The sequence below is a fragment of the Larus michahellis genome, chromosome 1, assembly GCF_964199755.1.
Source record: "Larus michahellis chromosome 1, bLarMic1.1, whole genome shotgun sequence".
NCBI classification, from domain to species: domain Eukaryota; kingdom Metazoa; phylum Chordata; class Aves; order Charadriiformes; family Laridae; genus Larus; species Larus michahellis.
Window position 1 is genome coordinate 192334661 of NC_133896.1, and position 24356 is coordinate 192359016.

Sequence of the window (24356 nt, forward strand, 5' to 3'; positions counted from 1 at the left end):
GTCTGTCATCATGTTCACTAAATCATCTGTCAATGAAATCCACATTTTTAGTAGCCATTACCTCAGCTCAGGGATAAATAAAGTTCTAGCTTTTATGTCTAATCCTCCATATTATTTTCAGGTGGATAGGGTAACACTGAGGCCACATCTTAAATTTATTCTAAAGGTGGTTTCAGATTTCGTATTAATCAGTGTATCCACTTACCAATATTTTTTCCCATGACCCAGTTCACCGGTAGAAGGATCAAAATGTTGATCCTTCTTGAACGTACTGCCTTAGCCAGACAAAGCTCCTCTGCAAATCTGTGATGCTCTTTGGTCTCAAACAGCCTTTATTGTTCAGGATCAGATCTAAAGAGACGTAGCATCAACTTCAAACTCATTCAACAAGAGTTAGTTGACTGCATCAGAGCCACATTTGATGTTATCAAATTAGATCCACCAACCCATCTCAAGGCATATACAACTAGAGCACAAAGTACCGCCACAGCATGTGCTGGCAGAGTTCCAGTAGCTGAGGGCTGTAGAGACACCACGCGATCACTGATACTCACATTTATGAAGCAGTGCTTGTGCTGGTAGCACAAAGGCTTGAAGGACACCGATTCTTCAGACTTTGTTCCAGTGAATAGCTCACATTTACTGGTGTGACTGCACTCTTAACAAAACATCCAGAAAGAGTTTCACAGGTGCCAGAACTTGAAGAAAGAAGAGTGGTTGCCTTCATCACTTTAATTCTTCGATATGTTGTTTGTATGTAGGTCCCACCACTGGCCCTTCTGTTCCCCAGGTGAAAGGCTTGTCATGTGGACTGAGAGCCGCTGAAGAACTGGGTGGTGACCTGTTTACATGCTTGTGGAAAGAAAAGCAGAGGTGAGCAGGCTATGCGCACACCTTGTTGTGGACACATAGCAACATTAGAAACGTTTGAATTCTTATGCAGAAGAGACATATCCATTTAGAGGGGGTTTTATCTGCATAGAGCGTCTCGAAGTATCATAGCTCTTACAAGGTTAGTAACCCTCTGTATTGTTCCAGGTAAAACACTTGATGTGAAACACAGTGCTACATCTTTGCTGTGTATTCTCATTGTTATTATTATTAGCAGCAAAGAACCTATGGTTGCTAACCCTATTACTAAGAGTCATGAGTTTTTTCATAGGAATTAGACCTCATCAGAAATCAAAAGCAGAATTTGTTTTGTGTGCTGCTAAATTTTCTTTATTAAACCCAGTCACATATAGCAAGATTACATGCCAACCCACAGAAGTCCTTCAGAGTTGTTATTTTAAAGCTGTATCAATGAACAGTTTATTCTGAAGCCTTTCAAATGTGTTTGCATATGCATTATATACATATATACTATATATATATGTAGTGACAAAGCAAGTAGTTTAATACATTTTATGGGTCCAGCCTGGAGTTCTGCATACATGAACTTGTGTGTGGTCAAGAAGGCGTGCATATTTTTGAACTCTAAGTTGGCCTAATAAAAGATATCAGACTACAGTGCTTGCTTTGTCAACCCTGTTTTGCTGGTTCAAAATGACTTGCAAGATTAATTCTCAATTTTTAACATAAAAACCAAGAAAAAGAAGTGTTTACTTAATGCAAGGAGTTGATTCCGTGTTAACGACCCTGAAGGAGGCTTGTACACAAGGTACAGATTGGTGCCAATTTGATGTATATTCATGTTACAGAATATGAAAATGTGAAGTTATACCATCTTGAGGATTTTGTTTTTATAAGTAGGATTGGTTAAAAAAACCTTAAAGTAATCATACTGGGTGTTTGATGGTGGAAATTAGTATGAATGTTTCTGGCAGTGGAATGATGTGATGTGGTTATGCATTTCTGTTTTCACTGCCTGCTCAATATTGGCCTTTTACAAATACAGATTACCATGTCGATGGAAGGAATTTACAGCTTTGGCCCCCTTGTCTCACTCTGTGTTACAGCACCTTTTTTGTACTTTATGTTACATATCCTCCCGACTGTATTTTTCTGACAGAAAAAGGAAATGTCTGTGGACCGAGATCCTGAAAACGTATGAGCTTTACTATTTAATTGGATTAAATTAGTATTATTTCCCACTTACCTTGATTTCCTGTGGGGTGAAAATCTTGCTCCTCTGAAATCAGTAGCAAACTTTCTGCTGAGTGCAACAGGATGGAGAGTTCATCAGTGATCCTGTACCAGCTAGTGATGTTGCATACTGGAAGCTCAGAAAAAACCAACCCCTTAATAATAACGACAGTAGAGAGAATACTTTAAAAAAATCAGGACCTAGAACTGTCAGATAAAGTCCACAAATAAAATCCAAGCCAAACACAAAAGCTATACGTACGATATGTTTAATATTGTTAGTTTTGGGGCCTCATGGCCTGGATAGTTAGAGCTGCAAGATCCGTTTGTGTTATGTGGGTTGTTACACTACATCCCTTACTTACCTCATCTTGTGGGCAAGGAGCTGCTTGCTCTGACTTCATGGAATTGCAGCTGTATTTGTGGAGTGCTCTCGTCCTTTGGCACTCCCTCCCCTGTACATTAATAGGGTTTGAATGCACCAGCATTTTCTCTGGAAGCAAACTTCAAAATTTGTCTTTAATCCTGATGCAATGCATATTCAGGATTTTTTCTTTTCCTGGAGTTTAGTTCCAGAGGAAAACATGCTTGACTGGTGCTCCCACCAGCCAGCTGCCGTTTATAACAATAATTAACAGTAAGATACTGCAGCCGAAATGGGGAGCACAGAAATGCAGTCCAGCAGCTTCAGTTATGTGGTTCTGTTCACTTCTAAAGATTCCAAAGTGCTTAACAAACAATATTACAGGCAGGACGGGCAGCTCTGCCCATGATGAAGGTTTTCTAATGCTTCCTGTTATAAGATTCTGTTTTCAGTTTTTTTTTTTTTTTTTCGGAGCTTTGGTGAACTTAATGTATTTAGGCTAAATTTATTTTATTCAATGTCAGTCTTTAGTTTTTTTTTTTTTCCTAAATTTTTTAATTGAAAGTGTTTGAACTATTTATAAGAAGGCAGCTGGTAAAACCCCACGTTCTTCTGCTTAAGTAAAAAAAAAAAATCTGACCCCTGTATTTTAAAAGGTTTTGGAGCAAAGGCAGACCTTTCTCTGCCTTTGAATCAGGTATGTGCCTTTTGCCATCCTCACAAAGCCTTTCCAATTTGGTCGACTGTTTCAAGACGTGGAAAAAAACACAGTTACCAAATATTCCATAGAGATTTACTAAAACCCAACAGCAAATATTTCCAGAGATTTCATCTTCTCCGCCTCGCACAGCTCCTTCCCGTAATCAGACTTTCCATACACCGTCCTCACAGAATGACTGAGCAGTCACTAGCTGGGTGCACCAGAGGCCAAACCGGAGGCAACCTCTGTAGTATTGTCCCCGGGCGTTACTTTGAGCCACCGCAATGCTATGCAGTGGAACCAAGAGTAGGGAAACTGTCCCTCCTGAGCTGGAGTGCAACTCGGGGCTCCCAAATTTTATCATTCGTGTGCTTTTGGCAAGCCTCCAGCATAGTTTCTCTTTGCTGCTAGCCTGAATACACATAGGGAGTTGGACAACCTCAACAAGGCCCTGAGCAACCACATCTACTGTTGGAATTAGTCCTGCTTTGAGTAGGGGGTGGGACCACACGACCTGCTGAGGTCCTTCCCAACCTAAGTTAGTCCACGATTCTGTGATTCTTTGCTGACCTTTTCTCTATTGGTCTGTGTGGGCCTGAAGGCACCATCCTAGTTGATGGGTCTCTGTGGGTATGATGCACATAGTGGAAATAGTCTTTATTAGTTTGTTTTTAAAACCAAGTATATGCAAAACACCTCATTAAGATAATATTCAAGCTACGTGGACAAGTATCCTAAAATTAAGAATAACAGAATGATCTCTGCAGCCTATGTATGCTTCCAGCATATGTTTGCACTGAAACACTGACTCTAGTTTTGTGATTGCATTGTTTTTTTTCTCATATGGCTTCATCCCTGTATCTAGCACGGATCTGCTCCAGAGATGAAGCAACAATGAGGAAAACTGGTGGATGGTAACTGCAGAACTCTAGCTCACTTGTTGAGGAGGTGCAAGGTATTTTCTGAATGAAGCAGGGCATGGTAGAAAAAGAAAACAAGGTCTCTAGGTTAAGGTAGTTGAATTCTGCTCTGGAGGCTGGACAGTATCCTTGCCTCTACTACTGTGCCCCTGTGTGGTAAGGGGCAAACACTTCCCAAGTGGTTATTAGTTGCCAAAAGAGCCTTTCTGCTTGTGCCAGCAGTATCTGGAACAAGATGATTGTGCAAATGTCATCCATCAATCACAACTCTTTTCTTTGGTAATGTCATGTATGACGTTCCATTTAATAAAGTCTTCATCTAGTCAGGTTAGGTAATTGTTAGTTCCTTATATCTGTTTATCATCTAATGTTCACCTTCTATTTATATTTACACATTATACTTATAATTTATAAATGATTATTTGGCAATGAATTAGGCAAACTATCTTGAAAATCTCTGAAATTCATGGAAATGTTCAGGCAGCATATGAGATTGTTTTTCAAACCTCAGCAGGCTTAATTAGATCCTGCAGCTCATTCATTTGCACTGAAGTCAATTGGAGTTTTACATGTGGAAAGTCTGTGAGATCAAAAATTATGCCCAATGGGCACATAGCTCTATAGAAGAAAATGTCAGCTCCGGACGGTAGTATTTCTGACTTCTCATCGGTTAAAATCTCCCTCCCCCCTCACTCTTTCTCTCTTTCTCAATTAGCTTTTCTTGCATTTTTATGTGAGTGGTTTTGAAAGGGTTCCTGGAAAAAAAAACTTGCTGCATATACTGTACATGTTTTCATTTACCGATCACTGAAATGGATAGGCAGATAAATAAATAGATAGGGTTTTCTGAGCTTGTGAAATATGTCGCATAATATAAACCCCTCTTCTAAGTCTGTTTTGTCAACTCTGTCAAATGATATTTTTGGAATTTTATTTCTGGAATATATTTTCAGCATTTCTTATTGCCGTTCTTGATCTGTGCACCCTTGTTTGACAGTCCCTTAATCTGTCTGATATAAACTGAATGAACAGCACTATTTAAAAATATGGCTTCAGGGACTCCTTAGGAGGTTTCTTTGTAAGTGTACATTTACTAGTTCATCTGTAAATTTATTTTATGAGGTGTTTAAACCTCAAGAAAACTGAAAAGCATAATATTAATGCCTGGTTTACATCTACTGAAGTCAATGGGAACTTTGCAATTGACTTTAATGGTAGCCTATGTCCTCTAATTATGAAAGTGGCAAGGATGATATACACAAAACCACAAGGAGAGTTTTCTGTTTCATCATATCCTATTCTGTTTGCAGATGCATAAGCAAAGTAGAATGTGGTTTGTTCTTGAATTAAGTAATTCAGTGTTTGGACCTAATCCTGAACCACATCCCTACTTTAGGTGGTGTTTTGCTTCTCAAAAGATCACGGACTGATCATTCTCTGTGTGACTTTTGAAGGTGACAAGATAGGAAATCCAGCCAAATTTTCAAAAGGCTTTTGAAAATTGCCATTTTGGTTTTGATCTTACATCTGACCTGTGGTGCGAGTAATGTAAGAAGTTGATGACGCAGTTTTCTTCCTAATTGTCTTGTTTTTTTTCATGTGATCAATTTTGACAAGGTTCCTGGAAATGCACATAATATCCATAGCGCATATGTACGTGTTTTCCCTTAAGGTTCACTGAAGTGTAGTAGAAAGTTTCCATCACGCTATTGTAATCCCAGGCATCGTTTTCGTATCGTGTTAGTGAAAGTGAGTGAGACTACACCACAACGAAAAAAGACTCCCAGAATTCAGCTTTTTTTCTGTTAGTGTAACAAGCGCAGCAGCCTGAACAGGCTAGATCGGGTAAGTAATTTGTAGTAGTAAATAATGCTAGACAAAAATTCCCACAAGCTTCTTGTTGAGTCTGCTTCAGAGGTATTACTCATTTGGTGGCTGAAATGCTGGTCTTGCTTCACATTTTTAATGCTTAAGATTTTGTTGGTAACTGGAGCTGGTAGCGTGCTGCAGACCAGAGCTCATCAAAAGTTTTCGGATGGGGCCATGATCAGTTGGAAAATGCCACTTGTGTCCCTGGGGTGCATCAGCTCCACTGAAGCCCCAGAGGGAGCTGAGCTGGGGGGCTGCTGCCCTGTCCCCACCGCTCCCACCAGCCACCCCTTGGGTCTCCGCTGGGCTGGTCAGACCACTGGTGTGGTGGTAAACAATGAAGTGGGTAAAGTCACTTCTTAAGGTGGACAAAAGTTACATCACCAAAAGTAGAAGGGAGTAAATTCTGGTTCCCCCTGCCCAAGTCTCCCCCTGCCCCAGCATAGCCAGCTCCCACCTTGTCCGTGCAGTGGGCTAGCAGCTCTCTGGCTTCCTCCTGCCAGACTGGTGGAGGATAAGACCTTTCTGGTCCCCCCTCCCCAAGCCTCCTGAGTCCTCAGGCTGCTGCCCCTTCAGGCTACGCAGCCCCAAGGCTTCCCGATTCACAGGCAGCTGGTTTTTCTGAGGTGTTAGGGCAGCCAGGAGTCCAGCAGCCCTGGGGTTTGTGCTGTCCAGTGATGCAATTGCATTGGGAGTGAGCTGGAAATATTGTATACTGGCTTTCTCAAAAAACCCAGTGTGTCATAAATTCTCCTTCAGAAAAAAAGTGATTACTAGTATTTATTGCTGGCCTAATGCAAAATTTGTCTGTGTCGTAATTACTTTGGGAAAAGTTAGTTATAAGAGAACCTGTAGAGATCGCTCCGGATGGCTGCTGTAGCCCTTAGTTCATCTTTATCGGCTAGACATGAACAGAGATCTCTGTAATATAATTAGAGAAATAAATAACGACTGGAAATTGTGCCTTTATGGGAGACTTAGGCTTCCTAGATGTAGGTTGGAGGAAGACGTGCAGAAGTAGGGACCTATTTCTCAATGTACCTATAATGATGGTAGATGAACTACTTCTTCACCAAATGACTTCTCAACAATTCCATTTTAGACTTAATTTTGATGAGCACCAGGGCTTCAGTGGAAGAATAAAAAGAAAAGAAGCTTTGAAACAAGTACTCACAAGTCTACTGTGTTTACACTAAATAGAAGAATAAATAGAAGCAGGACCATCGTTAAGGTTCCTGATTTTGAAGAGGAAAATTTTGGTAAACTATATGAATTAATTACTGAAGTCATCTGGATTGAGGAGCCAAGGGGTTGAAATGTGGAGGAGGTGTAGCATTGTTAAAGTTTCAGATGTGGAAACTACCTAGAACTTATATCCCAAACAGACAAAAAAAATAGTCGGGAAAGGTACTGTGTCTAATTTGATGGGTAATCATCACAAAAAAGATTTTGGTAGGTAATGCAAGGACAGAGGAAAAAGAGAGGTCAGCAAAGACAGTTGTGTCTCAGAAGGCAGGATATGTAGGAATAAAGTAAAAGCAAATGAAAGGAGCTTGAGAGAAGTACCAAAAAGTTCTTCATCTGGAAAAAACGTGGGAAAGAGAAAGGCTTCTGTGCCGTGAAGGTGAACTATAATCTGTGTCGGATAATCTGATGATGATCTAGCACCAGGGCAAAGTCTGGAGGCTTACTGAGGGTATGGAGATGGCAGTTAACCAACCAACGGGGCAACAAAGCTCAGGACAATTAATGGGCTCCAGTCAGGGGAGTGGGATAACTGTTGTTCCAGAATTCAGGCAGAACAGGTATGTGAAACCACATGTGTGAATGTCTCATAAGTGGAAAAGGGACCACTGACAAGAACACAGTTTCTCTGGGTGAGAAGGGAGAACAGAGTCGCGTGGATGAGAGCAGGCCTATTAGTCTGACCTCGGGGCTGCAAAGCTTTAGAACAGATCTTGAAGGAAAGAAATTTCTTTATAGTAAATAGAAAAAAAAAAATTAAATCATTAATTTTGAACACCCTCCTCGCTCCTCTTGAACATGGTATGCAAATCTGCTACTTTGGTTTGCTGGGGAAATGGCATCTTGTAAAATCTAACCTTTCTGGATCCCAGTGAAGAATTTGCTATGGTACAGCAACATATTTGATATGTCCCCAGGGAATCTTTTTCTCTGAGAAGGAGACAAATGCGGAAGTAGCAGGGAGATGAGGAGGAGAAGAGGAGTGAAGTAGCAGTTCCCTAATCAAGTTTACCTGCTACTTCGGGTCAGGTAGTTATGGTTTGTTTTTATTTTGCCATGGACTGACATTACATTGTGTGCAGTCTGCAGTGCTTAGCAGTCCTGTGCAGATGCAGAAGGCACACACAGTGTGGATTCTGTCTTGTTTTGCTCTTGCCAGAGTTTAAAATATACAACATTTTGGCTGAAAGTATGTGTTTTTAGATGAAAAAGCCTAACTGTTGCTCTGGTGTTTGGGGTAGGATTGTAAAATGACAAACAACTCGGAGAAAGGGAGACAGCGTAGAAGGGAAAAAAAAAGACAGTGCAAAAAGTAGAAACACAAAAATATGCGCCACTCAGGAACCTTCTTACTTCCTCTATGCAGGGGAAATATTGTGGTTCTGGATCTGTATCGCGTTTTGGGGTCAAACTCCTGTATAGCACTAACAATTCCTAAAGGGAAGGAAGGAGCAGTGTATACCTCCTCTCCTGCCCCGTGGTCCAGGCAGGGAGACTGTCTGCCCAGGAAAGAGCACAGTGAACTTTCCTCAAGTGCAGTGAGGGTAGCACGTACTTGTGGCTGCGTTCAGATCCTGTCCTACAAGCAGAAGTGCAGACAGATGGGTTGGTTCAGGTTTCCGGGAGCTCTGCTTCCCTACACAGCATTTCACTTCCCAGTGTTGCCCCTGCGTGTGCTCCTCTTGCACACCAGGGACTTCTAGCACTCACCAGCCTTTAGCTCTCTCAAGAAATGGGCACACTTTCCCTGTTGCAATCCTGGGCTTTCCAGACCTCTTTGGGCCAATATAGGGTAGATGACATCCAAAAAACATAATATCTCCCTCGTATTCATCCTTGTGGGACAAGCGCTTGGTCACTGAGAAGTGTCTACATGGTGTCCATGCAGCCCAAAAAAGTTAGTGAGCCCTGGAGATAAGCAGTTCCCTCCGGCTGGGCTGCAAAGGAGTATGGTTGGAAGGAGAGGAATTTCTCTGAGAGAGGCAGCGAAATGGTACATGCTGATAAAGTCCCTTAGAAATACAGAAATCATGTGGGTCAGACAAACAAAGAAGCCTTGAGGCAAAAGAGAGAAAGGTAAGGATGTATTTTTTGGGGAAAGAAAATAGTCTTTGAAGTACAGAACCGACGAAAGCTGGAGGAAGCTGGTTACAGCAGGAAGAAAAGCATCTCCATCAGGCAGGGGAGAAGCTACGCATGCAAAACTAGTGAGAAAATTAAACCGTGGCATGATATATGTCTTTTTCTTGTTCTATGTGGATCAGTTTAAAGTAATGCTTGACTTTGATGTTAAAGATCACTTTTGCAGAGCCCTAGGCTTCCCCTGAGGAGGTCAGCTGAAGCCAGAACGCCTTCGAGGAGAAGCTTTTTGGACATAGCGTGGTTTCGTCACTAAGGGAGTTGTATGAGCTCGTCATGGGGCATGTGCTGTTCGGTGGGGGAAGGGATGGGAGGACTTCTACGGGAAATGATCCTGGTAACACATTACCAGAAGCGGTGAGAGAGCTTGAAAACATTGTAGCTGCAGTGCTGGGATCCAAACCAGTTTCCTAGTAGCTGCCTAGTGAGAAGTGGGCCGGGTCTATGGCAATCATGGATATCTCACGATTTGGTAAGCAAGGCTTAAAAGGTTGACGTTAAGAATGTCCAAGGTGAAATAAAAAGAATGGGGAAAAAAGAATGGTAAGAGTATAATCCCAACGGCAAGGTTATTCCATGCAATGTGAGTTCAATAAGTAGAGTTGAGAGAGCAGAAAAATGTGGCCGAGTTCGGAGCTCTTATCGTTGTGCAGAGGCTTATTTGTATCCCAGCTGTTTCTATCCCATGCATGCATTTCATTTGTCGTGTATAGCATTAAAAACTGGAAAGACTGCTTAAGGGTCAGCAGTAACCTGAGCTAACACTCAATCTGACCTCTAATCTGACAAGAAAAACAGTGCTATCACTTTGGGATAAGTGTCTTTTTACTGGATTCTAGCAGACACCTGAGATGGTCACGGTCAATTGTTGATAATGGTGGGCTCAAGGAGACACTCCTTGAGCTAAGCGGAAGCAGCTAGAAAACCTGTTTCAGTGAAGCTCCTCAGGCTTCAGCAGCAAAAAGTAGGAACATATTTGCACAAGCATCTTTTCTGCAATTTCCTCTCTGCTTTTCAGCTAGCTCAGACCTTGTGGGGATGGCCAAGCTATCATTGGTTTGGGGATTAAATCAGTCTTTCTGTTTCCAGCTTGCTGCTGTTCTCAGCAAAGGGTTTACCGTGGGTTGAGGTCCCACTCTGAAGGCAGTGGGATGTAGCTGGGCTCTTCGTGAAGTCATTGCTCTGTTAGGGGGGTTAAGGAGGATAAACCCAAGTCATGATAAGGTTCCAGCTTTTGATAGCCACAATTATATGTGTGACAAACAAGGACGCTGTACACAGAAGTATGTACAACCATAGGTAGGACTGAAGCTTTGATCAGCTTCGCAAGAAATATGTTTAAAGAAACTCTCCAGATCTAAACTATCTGTTGAAACAGTCTCGTGTGTCTTACATTTACCAGTGAGTTTACAGCAATGTACTGCCTTTTCATGTGTTTGCATTCACCAAAATAAAAACAATCTTTGGAAATCAGTCATTTAGCTATCATAATAACGCAATGTTATCTTCTTTTCACAGATGGGAGAACTGAAGGAACAGAGTTGTGAAATTATCTGCTCAAAGCCATAAAGGAGGCCAGTGACAAATCCAGGAATAGAAGCCAAGTCTCCTAAGTTGCAGCCTAATGCCACTTAATTCTGTACTCAACAAGAAAGTTTGCCTTCTGATCTTACAATGAGGTATGCCATAGCAAAATCTATATATTAATAATTTACCTAAGGGGAACACGTTTGAATGTGTATATTTGCCTATGCTCTTGTAAATAATTCAAAAGAACTCTTTGAATTATAGTTCCGAATTGATTTTCTAACACTATTTTCTTTATAACTGGGCATTTTTTTCACAAATATTTCTTCATAAGTCATAGAATCATAGAATCATAGAATTGTTGAGGTTGGAAGGGACCTTTAAGATCATCGAGTCCAACCTTTAGCCTACCCTGACAAGAGCCACTTCTAAACCATGTCCCTCAGTGCCCCATCTACTCTTTTTTTAAACACCTCCAGAGATGGTGAATCCACCACCTAAGTCAAGTTTAAAACATACAGTTCTCAAAATCTGTTTTATTAAAATCACCGCAAGTTAGTATCCAAACATATCCTAGAGTAGCTTCAATAATTCACATTTCTAGATATTTCAGAGTCCAACTTCAGGGTTTTCTTCGGGGTCCTGAGCACTTACGCTTTAGTTTGCCATTATAGAAGACAGGGGATAGGTGGCATCTCAGAAAAAGGAAATAAAGTTGTGTATTCCCAGTGAGGATGTTCTTAGCATTGGAAACCACTTTTGGAAATAGTGCTGCAAATGTGTTGGAAGCATTAAATGCTCAAGTCTGGCTCCAGTTTAGCTGGAGGGGAGGCTACTCCAATAGACCCAGGCAACAGAAGTGCAATGAATATGGAAGCCCATTAGAGAGCACCTGCTCCCTGGTGTATTGAGGAGCATTTGTCACGGTTTGGGCAAAGTTACAACTTGTTTTCTATCTCTCCTAGCTATGTCCTCCTATATTGGGTCAGGGATATGTGGACAGTACTTCTCTTTGAGATGCTAATCTTTTGGGGTGTTAAGCACAATAGTTGCATTAGTAGCTGTTTTTTTTCTTGCACTCGAGGGTTTGAAGCAGCGCAGCAGCTTTTTGCATAGGATAGGGAGGGTTTCCTGCTGGCTTTCACCTCAATCTGACATATTAATGCTGTGGGCTTCACAAAACAGTGCTAGTGTCCAACACCGAAACACCATTGAAGCATTGTCTTAGTAGTAGGTAGCTTGGTGATTTGTTAAAAGCAAATATTAAATCAGGTTGGAAAACTATATTACTTCTACAACATACTCCTTATAGCACCTTTACCATTTCCAAATTTTTAGTTTCAATATTTTGCCTGGTCACAGGTGATGAGCGTGCTCAGAGAATATGTCCGGTTAGCTACGATCAAACCTATAATGTATCTGCAATTCATCCATGTTTCTCCCACCAGCAGGTGTCATTCTGGAAAAAGGAAAATATTGTAAATTCCTGCACTGGAGAATTTGGCTGTGACAAAGAAAAAAATTGTGTTTGCTCAAAATATAGCTTTTGACGGATACTTTACTCCAAATAAAAATGAAAAGAAAGTTGCTTGGTCTGCATTTTTTAATAATCTTTGTGCACCATCTAATCCTGACATATAAGCAACAAAAGGCAGATGATTGGTAAGGCAAGCCAATGTCTAGTTAAAGCTGTCTTCTGCTTTTTACTGTTCTCTGTGGCAACTTCACCGCTGCTTACTCACCCCCCATGACTAAAAAAATCAGTGATATTAATCAATCTTTGTGATGGGCTTTTGGCTTTAGTTCCCCCAAAGGAAGCACAGAATTAAGGTGTTGAATTCAGATCTCATTTACTTCAAGGCAAACTTGAAGTAATCTCATTGAAGCAACTGAAATCAGCAGAATTGCTTGGGATGTAGACTGAAATAACCAAAAGTAATATTTCACTTTATACTCCATAAATGAGCCTCACGCAGAAAATAATCATATAATCATTTCAATGTCTATTATAATATTTATATTTTCCTTTAAGTGTTCATCTGGGTATTAGCTGCAGCCTCCTTTAATATGAAGAGATTCTTTTTGACCCCTCATAATCACAGTGAGAAGACTATGGCTGGGTTATAAAGAACCAAGACTCTGCTGGTTCATTGCGAAGGGCTCCTGGTCTACTGAGTCCAGTCTTCTGGCTGTTAAAAACAAGCTTACCATGAAATCCACGTAGAAGGTTGAAATCCACGTAGAAGGTGTCTTGCCCACTCTATACCCTACTGGAAGTTTGTTCCAACCCCTCACAGCCCTGATGATTGTAAATATTTTTCTATCTTTCAGACTAAATTTATCCAGGGCCACTTTAAGCCATTGTGTGTCAATTTTGCCCCTTTACATTAAATAGCTTCTCCTCAGCCATTTCTAGAAGTGCTGCCGCGAAGGAGTATTTACTACTGTGATATGATGCTCCACCAAAACTGTTCCTGGAATCAAAGGGAAGTTTGCTCGAGGAAACACAGGAGAACAATTTCCAAGGCTTGGCTCTGAGGAACACATTAAAGTGGGAATTAATTTTACGTTTTTAGAAGTTGTAATGACAATGAAGTAGTGTAAAATAATTGTATTGTAGGCAGGCATATCTTTTTCAAGAAGTTATTTAATTAGGAATGTCACAATGCTTTTCTCGGGAACAGTATCATGCACTTGGTTGCTAAATAAGAAAAAAATGATATATAAACTTAGAATTAAAACCTTCACTCTTGTAGTCTTGGGTTTGCATGACTGCTGTATTAGTGTTTTCTGACTTTTTGAGTATTTGACTTTGAAAAGGTGGTGGTTTTTTAAAATTTGAAGCAAAAATGTATCAGAGTATTGTGAATGTGACCAGTTCATTAGGCGCTTGATTTTTATGGGACCTAGATAACAAGCGGTGATGATCTCCAAAATGTTATTATACAGTAAGGTATAAGATTTAGCCAAAATTTTATATAGCATAGTATGAGTTTTAGACAGAATTATTTCTTTGGAGTTTTTTACAATTTTTTTCATGTTTTCAGTTAAATGAAACAATATAAAATATCGTTTAGTCTTTAAAAAATTGAATTCTAGTATTTTATTTTATTACTTTTAGAAAAAATACATGTGCCTAAACATAGACCTCCCGTGTCATTTTAGAGCCCCTCGGGGACCCCACCTGGCCTCTCGCTGCCAGTTCAAAAGTGGGGGTCTCCTGCAGGTCCCGCATTGTATCTGCCAGCCCTGTGCAGATATCCTGGATACTCCAGGGTGTTCCAGAGGGCATTAAGTACCTTCTTTAAGGCATCTAAATTTCTGCTTTAGATAAATGCTGTAAAAGATAACATGCCTTGACAAATGCTTAAGAAAATTAAAGATAGCACAGCTGTGAAGGCAATTCCATCTGAGGTGTTTTATTTAAGTTTAACAAGACATAGAGGCAGGAAAGTAATTTTGTATCTAACAAGTACAGAGTTATTGTGTTTAACGGGATGCCATCAAGAGTCTGTTTTGAATTATGGTGGTTGAGATGAACCTGTGCATGAGCTGGGAGCTGCTGTCGCTGTGGGTACGCACCACGAAAGGGCCCGTCCAGAAATCTGGGGCTTCTCGTCAGGAATGTAGCAGCCTGGTGTTCAAAACTGCCGGGAGTCTGGCAAAAGTAAGCTTCATTCCTCCATTTCGGACAAGACGCAGCAAACTAATTTCACTGAAGAAAGTGGTAATTTCAGGTTCCAGGGCACTCAGCTAGAGGGAAGTAGAGAAATACTTGCATTAATTACATACACAATTAGAAACCTATGTTAATCAGATCCATTTTTGATGGTTTACTGAACCAGGGGGAAGTTAAAAACCTTGAATATATTAGTTAGTGTAGTTATATATGGATTGTACAATGTGGGGTGGAGCATTACTGAATTGTTCTTTTGTAACGACAACAATTCCTTGTATGTAACGTATAAAAATTATATATTGTATATGTATAAAATATATAGCCCATGTTAAAATAGAACTAAAGCTATTGGAAGGTAGCAAATCCGGGATAAAATTAACCACAGGCATTAATTAGGATTATATAGACAGAGAACACTTTCCCGTGAACTTTTTTTAGTAAGTCACTAGCATTATTATTGATAGGGGTTTGGACTACTTTTGCAGAAGTTTAAAAAACGAAATTGTTACAGAAAAAGGCACAATGTAGGGTGACTTACACAGCAATCATAAAATCTGACTAAATCTCATTAAGTAGTGTACAATATTCATTTTTATAATTTGCAAATGAAGCAGAAGAACTGTCTTCGTCTACTCTTTTTTTTTTTTTTTTTTTTTTAAGTCTTTATCAGTCTCTTTCAGGATGAACCCCCGAGGCATGGCTGCGATAGTTGCTTGAAACAGGAAACAGCCTCTTGGTGTCATTTGTTTCACTGGTCACTGGGAATCTGAGCCTGAATGAAGGTGGAGGAAGACTCCTGCAGAGAACTGGGAACGGTTTGTCCCTTAAGAAGGGCATAATGGCATTTTTAATGTTTTTACCAAATACCAGGGCATGTGATAAAAGTTTATGGATTGGGAATTAATTGAAAGGTTGTGAAATAGGAAAGAATGCGCATTATGGGAAGCCTTGGAGAGCTACAGCATAAGCAGCCTGAAATTGGTGACCAAGCCCACAGAATATGTCTTGAGTTATTGGAACCATCTCAGATAACTGTTATTTTTGATACAATTTATCAGCCCCACCAAGTTCCTCCAGCCAGACTGGGAAAAGACATTCCTTTTATTAATTTTAGTACAGAGGACTAAAGTGTATTCTGGGTAGTGAAACATTTAGTTTATGGAATTAGCTATAGAATTCATATTTAAAAAAAAAGGCAGCATGAATTCATACCTGGGAGGCGGTACATATTTAAAAAAATGCTGTTCAAAAGATAATGTGCTTGTATCTAAACTCTCTTATCTGCAACGTAAAGGCTTATAGTTTCATATGTATTAAATAACACATCCATATGATGAAATGTGAAATGTATAATTAAAATAGCAACTATAAGTATAGAACTATGTCAATATTATCTAAATTGCATGCGTAAACATTAAATAAAGTCTTTCATTTCCAGAGGTTACAGAAAATACTTTAAAATTTTATACAGTCTTTCCACCCCCTAGTTTTTAATATAATTGCAGTTTTAGAGCTAATCTGTCTATTCGTTTTTTAGTTTTAGCAGTTGCGTTAAATTTTACTGAGGAACAATTTAGTTTGGGAAAACGGTTACACGTTATGCTAACTGTGGTTCTTGTTGTTTGAACATGAAGTTCCCGAGTATTCTTCCCAAGTGCCAATATTTTTTACTCCACTGGCAGCTGTATATTTGTGGTCACCCTATGGCAATGTATGCAAAGAACATATACAGTGGCAGCGCCTCTTCCAGAGGGTACCGGGAGGAAAAGTGTATGGGGTCAACCCACCCATAGTTTGTTCTTGTTGGTGGAGGTCTCACGTAGACAGCACTTAAATGACACTTTTTGTTTCTGGGTAAGATGAAGTAAGAGGAAGAAACCATTCGAAAGCCATTGCTTATGTTCCCTGAAACGGGCTAGAAAGAACGGCTCTTCTGAGACACGGCTTTACACTGAACATACACAGATCTGTGTCGTCATTAATTCTGAAAATGTGTTTACAATGGTTAGGTAAAATATTTAGTTACTATTTAAATATTTTGATGTATTATAGCTCATAGATGGATTTTAGATGTCTCCTGCACTTAACATTTCCAATTTAAATAACTGGTTTCATTAAGATTTTTAGTGATACAAATTAATAACAAAAGGCAGTTAATACGGAGTACAGTCATGAGACCAAAATACATGTGGTTTAAATTTAAAGGATTAAATGTTAGCATTTCCCTATAGAGAAAGGTTATTTGGGCAGTGGTGTACTGACATTATCACCACCCACGGAGAAGGGGACCTGTTGATCCTATTGGTTAAGCAGAAATTCAAAAAAGGAAAATGAGGGTTTGCTTGGTGTAAGTGAATCACACAGGAAAAATGCTGATACCCAAAGTCGTTGTAGTGACCTTCTTTGATGGTTAGAAAGAGAAATAAGCACGGAATATTTTTGTCAAGTTAGAGGGTTTAGGTTGCTTGCTAGGTAAAATCAGGCTGGATTATTAATATAGTGGAAAGTTAAGTGATGACCATGGAAATATGATAATAAGTGCTGTTGTAAGTCAGGCAGAAATGATTTTCTGTGGCGAGTAAGAATGATAATCCAATGTGTTAACCACTGAGCTGAAGGGCTGCTAAGAAAATAAACGTGGAAAGTGGATAAAATGAAGGACAAAAGTATGTTTAAGTAGGTGTTTCTTCAAAGCTTCCTTCAGGAAGGTGTTTCTGGAAACTACCATACTGCTTCTGACAAGTCGTGTCTGTTAAGATAACGGTAAGCAAAGAGCATTCATTTAGCAGTAAATAGTGCTATCTGCATCTCCGGATTTCTCTTTAAGCAAAGCCTTATAATAATTTCATTGGACCTAGCTAGAAACAAATCTATTAAAAATAACAATTGCTAATTTGCCACTGTGTAGTGTTAATTTAATCCGACAACCCTGGGACGGCTTCACCTATTATTCCTGGAAGAAACTACATAAAATTGGGTCAGTATGAGAAACACCATGCAGGCATGGCACTGCAAAGAAAAGCCAGGTCTCAGCATCACTGCATGTAGGGAAAGCTCATCTCTGACCCTCGGTCTGACAGCTTGAAAATGTGCTGAGCTAAACCCCAGGCTGCCAGTACTCTGCACTTTGGCTTTTGAAACTTTCTGGCTGAGATACGGTTTCAACCTGAAAAATCAAAATACGGTGGTTTACAATCGGTTTTGCTTTGTTTGAAGCTAAAACTCAGAGCAAAACTCTTGGGGTATAGAACCGTATGAAGCAAAACGTAAGAAAGTTAACACAAAAACTCTGCAAACTGAGCAAGCTAGTTTCACTCAGCCCTTGAAATAATTCCCTTTTTGCAAGTTCACTTTTCAATGGCGCGTGCGAGCTGTCAAAAACGCAGTGGTTTCACTGCCCCGTGGCAGAGATGAACACCGCAGCTCTAAAGCATCACCCTCCGTCAGAGCAAGGTCTCGTGCTCCCACTCTCTGTCTCAGCTGATACTTCAGACATCTGCCAAGAGACGGAATTTTCTCAGTCCCATGCTAGCTACGTTTAGCTTCGTTCATCTGTAAAACAAGGGAGTCGGGGGTAAGACCCAAATCCTAGTCTGTATGTTTTCTTTATAGTTGTATCCAGCTCTGACCTCATTTCCTAAATCTCTAATAATGCTCTAAATGGCACCCAGGCCCAAAATGGCAGCAGTCACTTACTTCACCTCTGAGAGGTCATCCAAGGATTCGTGTGTTTTTAAGTTCAAAGCCTGGTATTTGAGAGCACCTGCTGCTCTTCCTAGCTGCTGTGGCAGCTGCAGGTGCTCATGCCCTTGTGAAGATCAGCCCCCCCCTCCCGAGGTACTCTTCTTTACGGTGAAGCAATGAACAATCCTCTCCTCTGCTTTCACTTTTTTTGGTAAAATTTCAGTGCCGCTGGCTTGAAACAAACCTACGAACTGCACTGAGAGAGAGATACTTTTAGCACAGCATTGCTGAGTGTGTATGAGTTCAGACCAGTCAGGACTCCTTTGTTTGCTGATCCATCTCCTTTCCCAGAAAATATTGAGAGCTTGAACTCCTGAGCTCCCAAAATTATCACTGACGGAGAAGCAAGGCCTCAGCAGCAGTGGGGCTGAGTGAGTCAGCTTCTAGATGTAGATCTCAGACTTTGGTAACTTTGCTGAGAAGAACTAGAGTGATGTTCAGAAAATAAAATTAAAAAAAAAAATCTAATATCAGATAATCTGTGATCTTGCGTGCATGTATTTTGCTTATTCATATGTCAAATTTTTGTGGTGAACCGGTACGTAGGGAAGTGCAGAGTGCAAGGGGAATGGCTGAGTTTGAAGGTTTAAGGGTATGTTGAAACACAGCTCACAGACTGAGTTACAGGAGGACTATTGCGAGTGGAATTTACAATATAATGGCTCACCTCTGCACAAGAGTGAATTTTATATGGTGTGAGCGTATGTTACAGAAAAAAACCCCATTGGGCTGTTGGTGGAACGCAAATATTATGTGACTCTGAATCTCACTTGGTATTTTAAACCATGAGAGTTTCAGGTTTGAGTCATAGTAGCTTGTAACTAGGATATGTATATTTGCACGTATAGCACGCAAGCTGTAAGCAAGGCTTCTGCCTTGGGGTTATTTTCCCCTCAAATTGCAGATTTGGTTCTCTGTTATTGTAAATCATTATAGCCTCAATAGAAAGTCAGAAGTGAGACTAGATGCTTCCAAAATTTGAAAAGAAACCTGATCTGGAAACCTTGACAGTCTTCTATTTTATTCTGGTTGGCCACGTTGATTTTCAGAACCCGTCGACCAACAAACCGCGTTCCAGCTTTCTTACACCTCTGCTTCTCCACGGTGCTTACTGCGTGGAGCTGCCGTCAGAATTTGTCCAACCTCTAATTCACCCCATCAGAGCACTCAGCAGCATCTAATCTTTCATTAGAAACTTTCTTAGCACTGCTCAAAGAGCACCTTTAACCCACGATCTTTATTGGAAAACTCCAGAGCAAGAGCTGGAGAAGATGGCACATGAGTGCCTGCTAGGAGCCTCAGAGGCACGTGTGGGAAAAAGTTATTTTTCTTCTTTTTTTCCTTTTAATTCAGCACTTTGACTTAAAAAATGCATCTAGCCAAGCTATGCGAAGAGTGACTTGCTGAACAGAAGACTGTAAGGTAGGATTAGAGGCTCTGCTTAAGAGAAAATCTGCTTCAGCCTAGAGAACAATCCCACCACAAAATAAAATTAACTTTAAAAGTAATGAGATTTTCCACTGTTAACTTAATAGCAGCAAACCACATGTTCTAAACAATGTTTTAATTTTTTTTTTTGTATAAGGACTCATTTTTAGTAACAAACCCCAGACTATTAGCCCTGCCATTTTTCCACTGCTGGAGGAAAACGTGGACTCTTGCTGAGCTGTACGGTGAATATCGCAGAGATATTTGAATCTGCCACCAATAAAAAGGCCTCTAAAATGCTAGCATGGAGGAACCCGTTCAAGGTAGAGGAAATGGAAAAAACGGGAAAAAGAAGAAACATCTCTTTGGATCTTTAGCTCTGTTATTTTTTAGATTATATTTCTTCTGGGCTCCCAAAATCTTCAGTAACAAACAAGTTTTCTTTTAAAAAGTATTAAGTTATCAAAACATTTGCCAGGTCCTAATATTAAATCCTAGCAGTCAGCAATGTTTAAGTTCAGCCATATCATTTTGCTGAGTAAGTAATGCTAAAACTTAAAGTTTTCCCCTCAAAATGATCTTTCCAAATGAGATTGATATTGTGAGAAAAAAAAGAAAAAAGAGAAGGACGCCTTCATCGTGAGGAATTATGGAATTAATTTTCTTTATGCACTCTGTTTGCACAAGACATTTTTGTTAACTCTTAATAAAAATACCATTCAGCTGCTACTTTCATTGTTTTTATCCTGGGACCAATACAACATTGTCATTATTGGATATAAAGTGCTGTAAAAACAAATCTAATTTGTTAAGTTTATTTTGATAAGAAATAAATATAAAGGTAGTGCATAGTTTGTACAGTGCTGCTATCATAGGACTCCTGGGTATAATTTATATAAAGAAAATAAAAAAGCATACATAACTTTCTAGTTGATTTCCTTTAACAGGGCTAATTGAAAACAGTTTCTGTTATTTAAAAGTAATTTATTTTAAATATACTTTTTAAAACAAAGTTCTTATTGATATCCATTTTAAGTATAATATTATCTCAGTGTGGGATACAAGTAAAAGGTCAAATCTTGTAGGAGTATTTTCTGTATGACTCAGTTCTGATCACAGATAAACTTATCAGGGAAACCAAATTAGTTAACCTTTTCAGTACCAAAAGCTTGTTTTAACAGGTCACGACGGTTTCTTTCACAAAGACTGAACTTCAAAGCTCCTACTTTTGTTCTGAAACATGAAAAAGAGAGTGCTAATTTCCCTTTTCTCTATCTGATAAAAGGCAAAGGCTAGCGATTTTAACGTGAAGTTAGACTTGTTGAGATTCAGTATATAGGTATGGAAAGCAATACATTATTAATTTTTAGTCAAGAGTTGTTGTGCACAGTGATAAAGCAACAAAAACACGCATTTTTTTTTTTACTTTCATTATGCCTTTAACTTATGGACATTGTAAAAGATCATATTTTTTCTTGTCTGGTAGCACCATCCTTATGTATGGGCCTGATTACTGGAGCGCCGAAAGAGGCTGTATGAACGAAATGGCTGTACGCGGCATATCTCGAGGAACCAGCCTCTTTCCATATTGCTTGATAGTTTGCTCAATTCCTGTTAACTGGTTTGTGACATTTCTCAGAACTCTGCTTCCTTTTTCGTTCCCATCACAGCAGCGCCAAGGATTCAATGGCTTGGGTTGCTTCAATACATGTAGCCAAACTCAACACCAGAGACTGCCCTTCTTTCCTAAAGCCAAATCCGGAGTGACTGAAAGGCTTTAATGGACTTCAGATTTGGGACCACACTCATGTTTGAGAAAAACTCTCCCAGACGTTCATGAGCTGAAGCCCTCTTCATAGGCTTTGTGCAATCTCACCTCTATTTAATGCGCGATTTAATGTGGCAGCTGGGGGACAGTTTGATTCATGAAGGGTTTTGCCTGCAGACTCACTCCTGCCACCGTTACTCATTTTGCACAGTATTTACTCTCACTGACTTGTGTGAAGAAATTGAGCTCCAAGGGATTAACAGTGGTGAAGTCTTCCTCCAAACAGCTCCCGGAGAGCTACATTTCAGACATTATCCGGTGGAGAACTCTTGAGATGCAGATATTCATGATATTTCTCATATTCAGTGAAGTAAATGCATTAAAAATGTCCAAGGGTGAAGATATCCAGAAATCTGAGGGTCAGAGCACACACAGCGCTAGCTGAGCTGTAGGAGTATACTGATTCTGCACAGTAAAAAGTAAAAACAAAAGTCTGTAAGGCATGTCCCAAGTTGAACTTGAATGGGCTTGCGGTGGAAATTTTGTCCAGCCCTTGTCATATGCAGTGAAACATTCGTCTCATGCTGGCAGTGGCAATGAACTTTTTTTTTCATCCGTAATTTACAAAATATGAGCAAGTAGGTAGTTAAAGCATTTCTATTCTTCCATGAATGGAATATTTTGACGTGGTATTTTCTAAGCAGAAAAATAACTGGCACTTGGGGAATGACTTTGTCACTCTCACAGAATGTAATTTCATCCAAACGGGCAAAATAATGCAACCATCCGGGCAGATAATGCAGCACACTCTGCATACATGGGCAGTGAAGATAGCCTTTTATTCCATGAACAAGAGATGATTGCTCTGGAAAACTTGCTGGGTCACTTCTAATTATTAAGAGAGCAAATTCATGGTTTTTTCGTGGGCTAGTCACACTGTGTAGTAATTTCTTTTTTGTTCTGTTTAAATTTAGATCGGTTATTCATACTTCCTGGCAGTGGTTATAAGAGGAGGATGACTGAGAATTTGGTAGGTGAGTTAATCTCATCTTTAGTATGTCTCTAGAGACACCCACTTTCCCTTCATATGACTCGTCACCAAGAAGTCTCGCAGAGCGAGACCGAAGTACTGACCTCCTGCATCCCTCCATCTTCTCTTCTCCCCTGTTTTTGCTGCTTCCCCTTTTTCTCATTTTTCAGCCCCTCTCACCAGCCTGCCACTTGGGTCACCTCCACACACGCCTCCTGCCTGCAGACGCCTGGTGGGATTGATGTCATTTGAGGCTGAGGAGTCAGTGGTTAGGTGGCTGCTGACTCAATGGGGCGCAGGCCTGAGGTCCCCAGCAAAACCCCACCTCCAGCCCCGTACCCTGAAAAGGAGCATGCTCTTAATGTCAGAAAGGAATTGCTCGAACATCAGAACTACTGAAGCCCGGTGGATTTGTGTAACGGGTGAGCACAAACTGGTGTTGAAGCCATTCTCCATGTGGAAGTGTTATAGGTCCTTCCCCCTACAGTAGGTGTCAGGGGACATAATAATAACATATAGGTTCATACCACAGCCCCACTTTCCGTCCAAGTGCTTGTAGAGATCACGTATGGGTCTCCTCTCTTCTATTTGGCCAATTATTTTCAAGCGGCTTTTAGAAACGCTGGTAACTTTGAGATTCTTGTCTCTTTTGGCTCCCTTGGCCAAGGAGTTTAGCCACTTTTCCAAGGGGAAAGGCTCAGACGCGCACACACAGACACTGAAACTGCCTTACAAAACAGGGCTAAGATATAGATGACAGAGAAATAGATGACAGAGAAATCTTTTTGGTGTTCTTATAGTAGTGGTTATGTTTGCCATTGGTGAGGATTTTCATCAGGAATTTTTCCTTAGCTGTGATATGTGTACATGTTTCTGACTTACACTGAAAGATGATTGAAACAGGCCTGGGACGCGCTACCGGTCTCATTATCTGAGATAATGAGACTAAGGGAGATTGCAGATGGCTCAATGCATCTTTTAACAGATATATTAAAAAATGGTCCTGATGTCAGAGAAGTACACGAACCCTCTGTGATAAATCTGCCTGGTGCACCTCACAGCTGCTGAGTTCTGCTCTGTGCTCTCCAATGCTTCCGCTCCTAAAAAAGTCATCTTTTAAATAAAGCACTGCCAAAACGTAGCGTCTCGAAAGTCACCGTTGAGTGAGTGGCTGGGGTGGCTGTACCTCTCCCCGCTGCCCCCCCAGGTTGTGGGCGTTCGACGTGTCCAGGGTTCCCTCTGATCACAAAGCGACAGCTCGACCCTGTGCTTTGCTCAGCAGCGGAGCACGCGCTCCCTTTTCTGCTGCAACCCTGCGGTGAGCACGGCTGTCGCGCTGCTGCGCTCTCATCCTGCTTGGGGAAACAGTTTCCAGGTTTTAGCAGTCAAAATTGGAGAACTTTAAAGCCTAGCGGGGCTATTAAATGCTAAAATGATCAAATACCGCCAAGGTTTGTAGGGAGAGGTGATAGTTTTGAGCTGGAGGAAGGTTATTTTATTTTTCCCCCAAATATGTTGGTCTCGGGAAAGATATTACCTCTTTCCACAAACCTCACCACACTTAAAGCCCTAGACTATCCTGGCTGCAACAACAGTAAAGTACCTTCAGCTTTTTATTTTCTTTTCCATTTCAAGCCCTCTAAATTATATGTTGACATTCTCACTGCTAGTTGAAGAGGAGGATATCTCACAATGTTCCTGTCTCCATGTGGGACACGTGGCATGATGTTGAAGAATATGCCCAGTGCAGCGTAATTTGGATTTTACCTGCAGCCAGGTATGAAGAGTGAAAGTTGCAGCGGCTGCCAAAGGATGGGTTCATAAAGAAGTTGGATACTTGGGATCGAAAATGTGAGCA

At 40.4% G+C, this 24356-nt stretch overlaps 1 long non-coding RNA gene across 1 annotated transcript in view; it reads left to right on the forward strand.

Moving 5' to 3' along the window:
• LOC141734477 (uncharacterized) overlaps positions 1-16847 on the forward strand; it is a 92429-nt gene extending 75582 nt beyond the window's left edge. Inside the window, exons 10-12 of the long non-coding RNA XR_012584537.1 lie at positions 762-873; positions 10841-11001; positions 15189-16847. This is a non-coding gene — a long non-coding RNA (uncharacterized LOC141734477). The remainder of the gene's footprint in view (positions 1-761; positions 874-10840; positions 11002-15188) is intronic.
• Positions 16848-24356: the final 7509 nt, after the last annotated feature.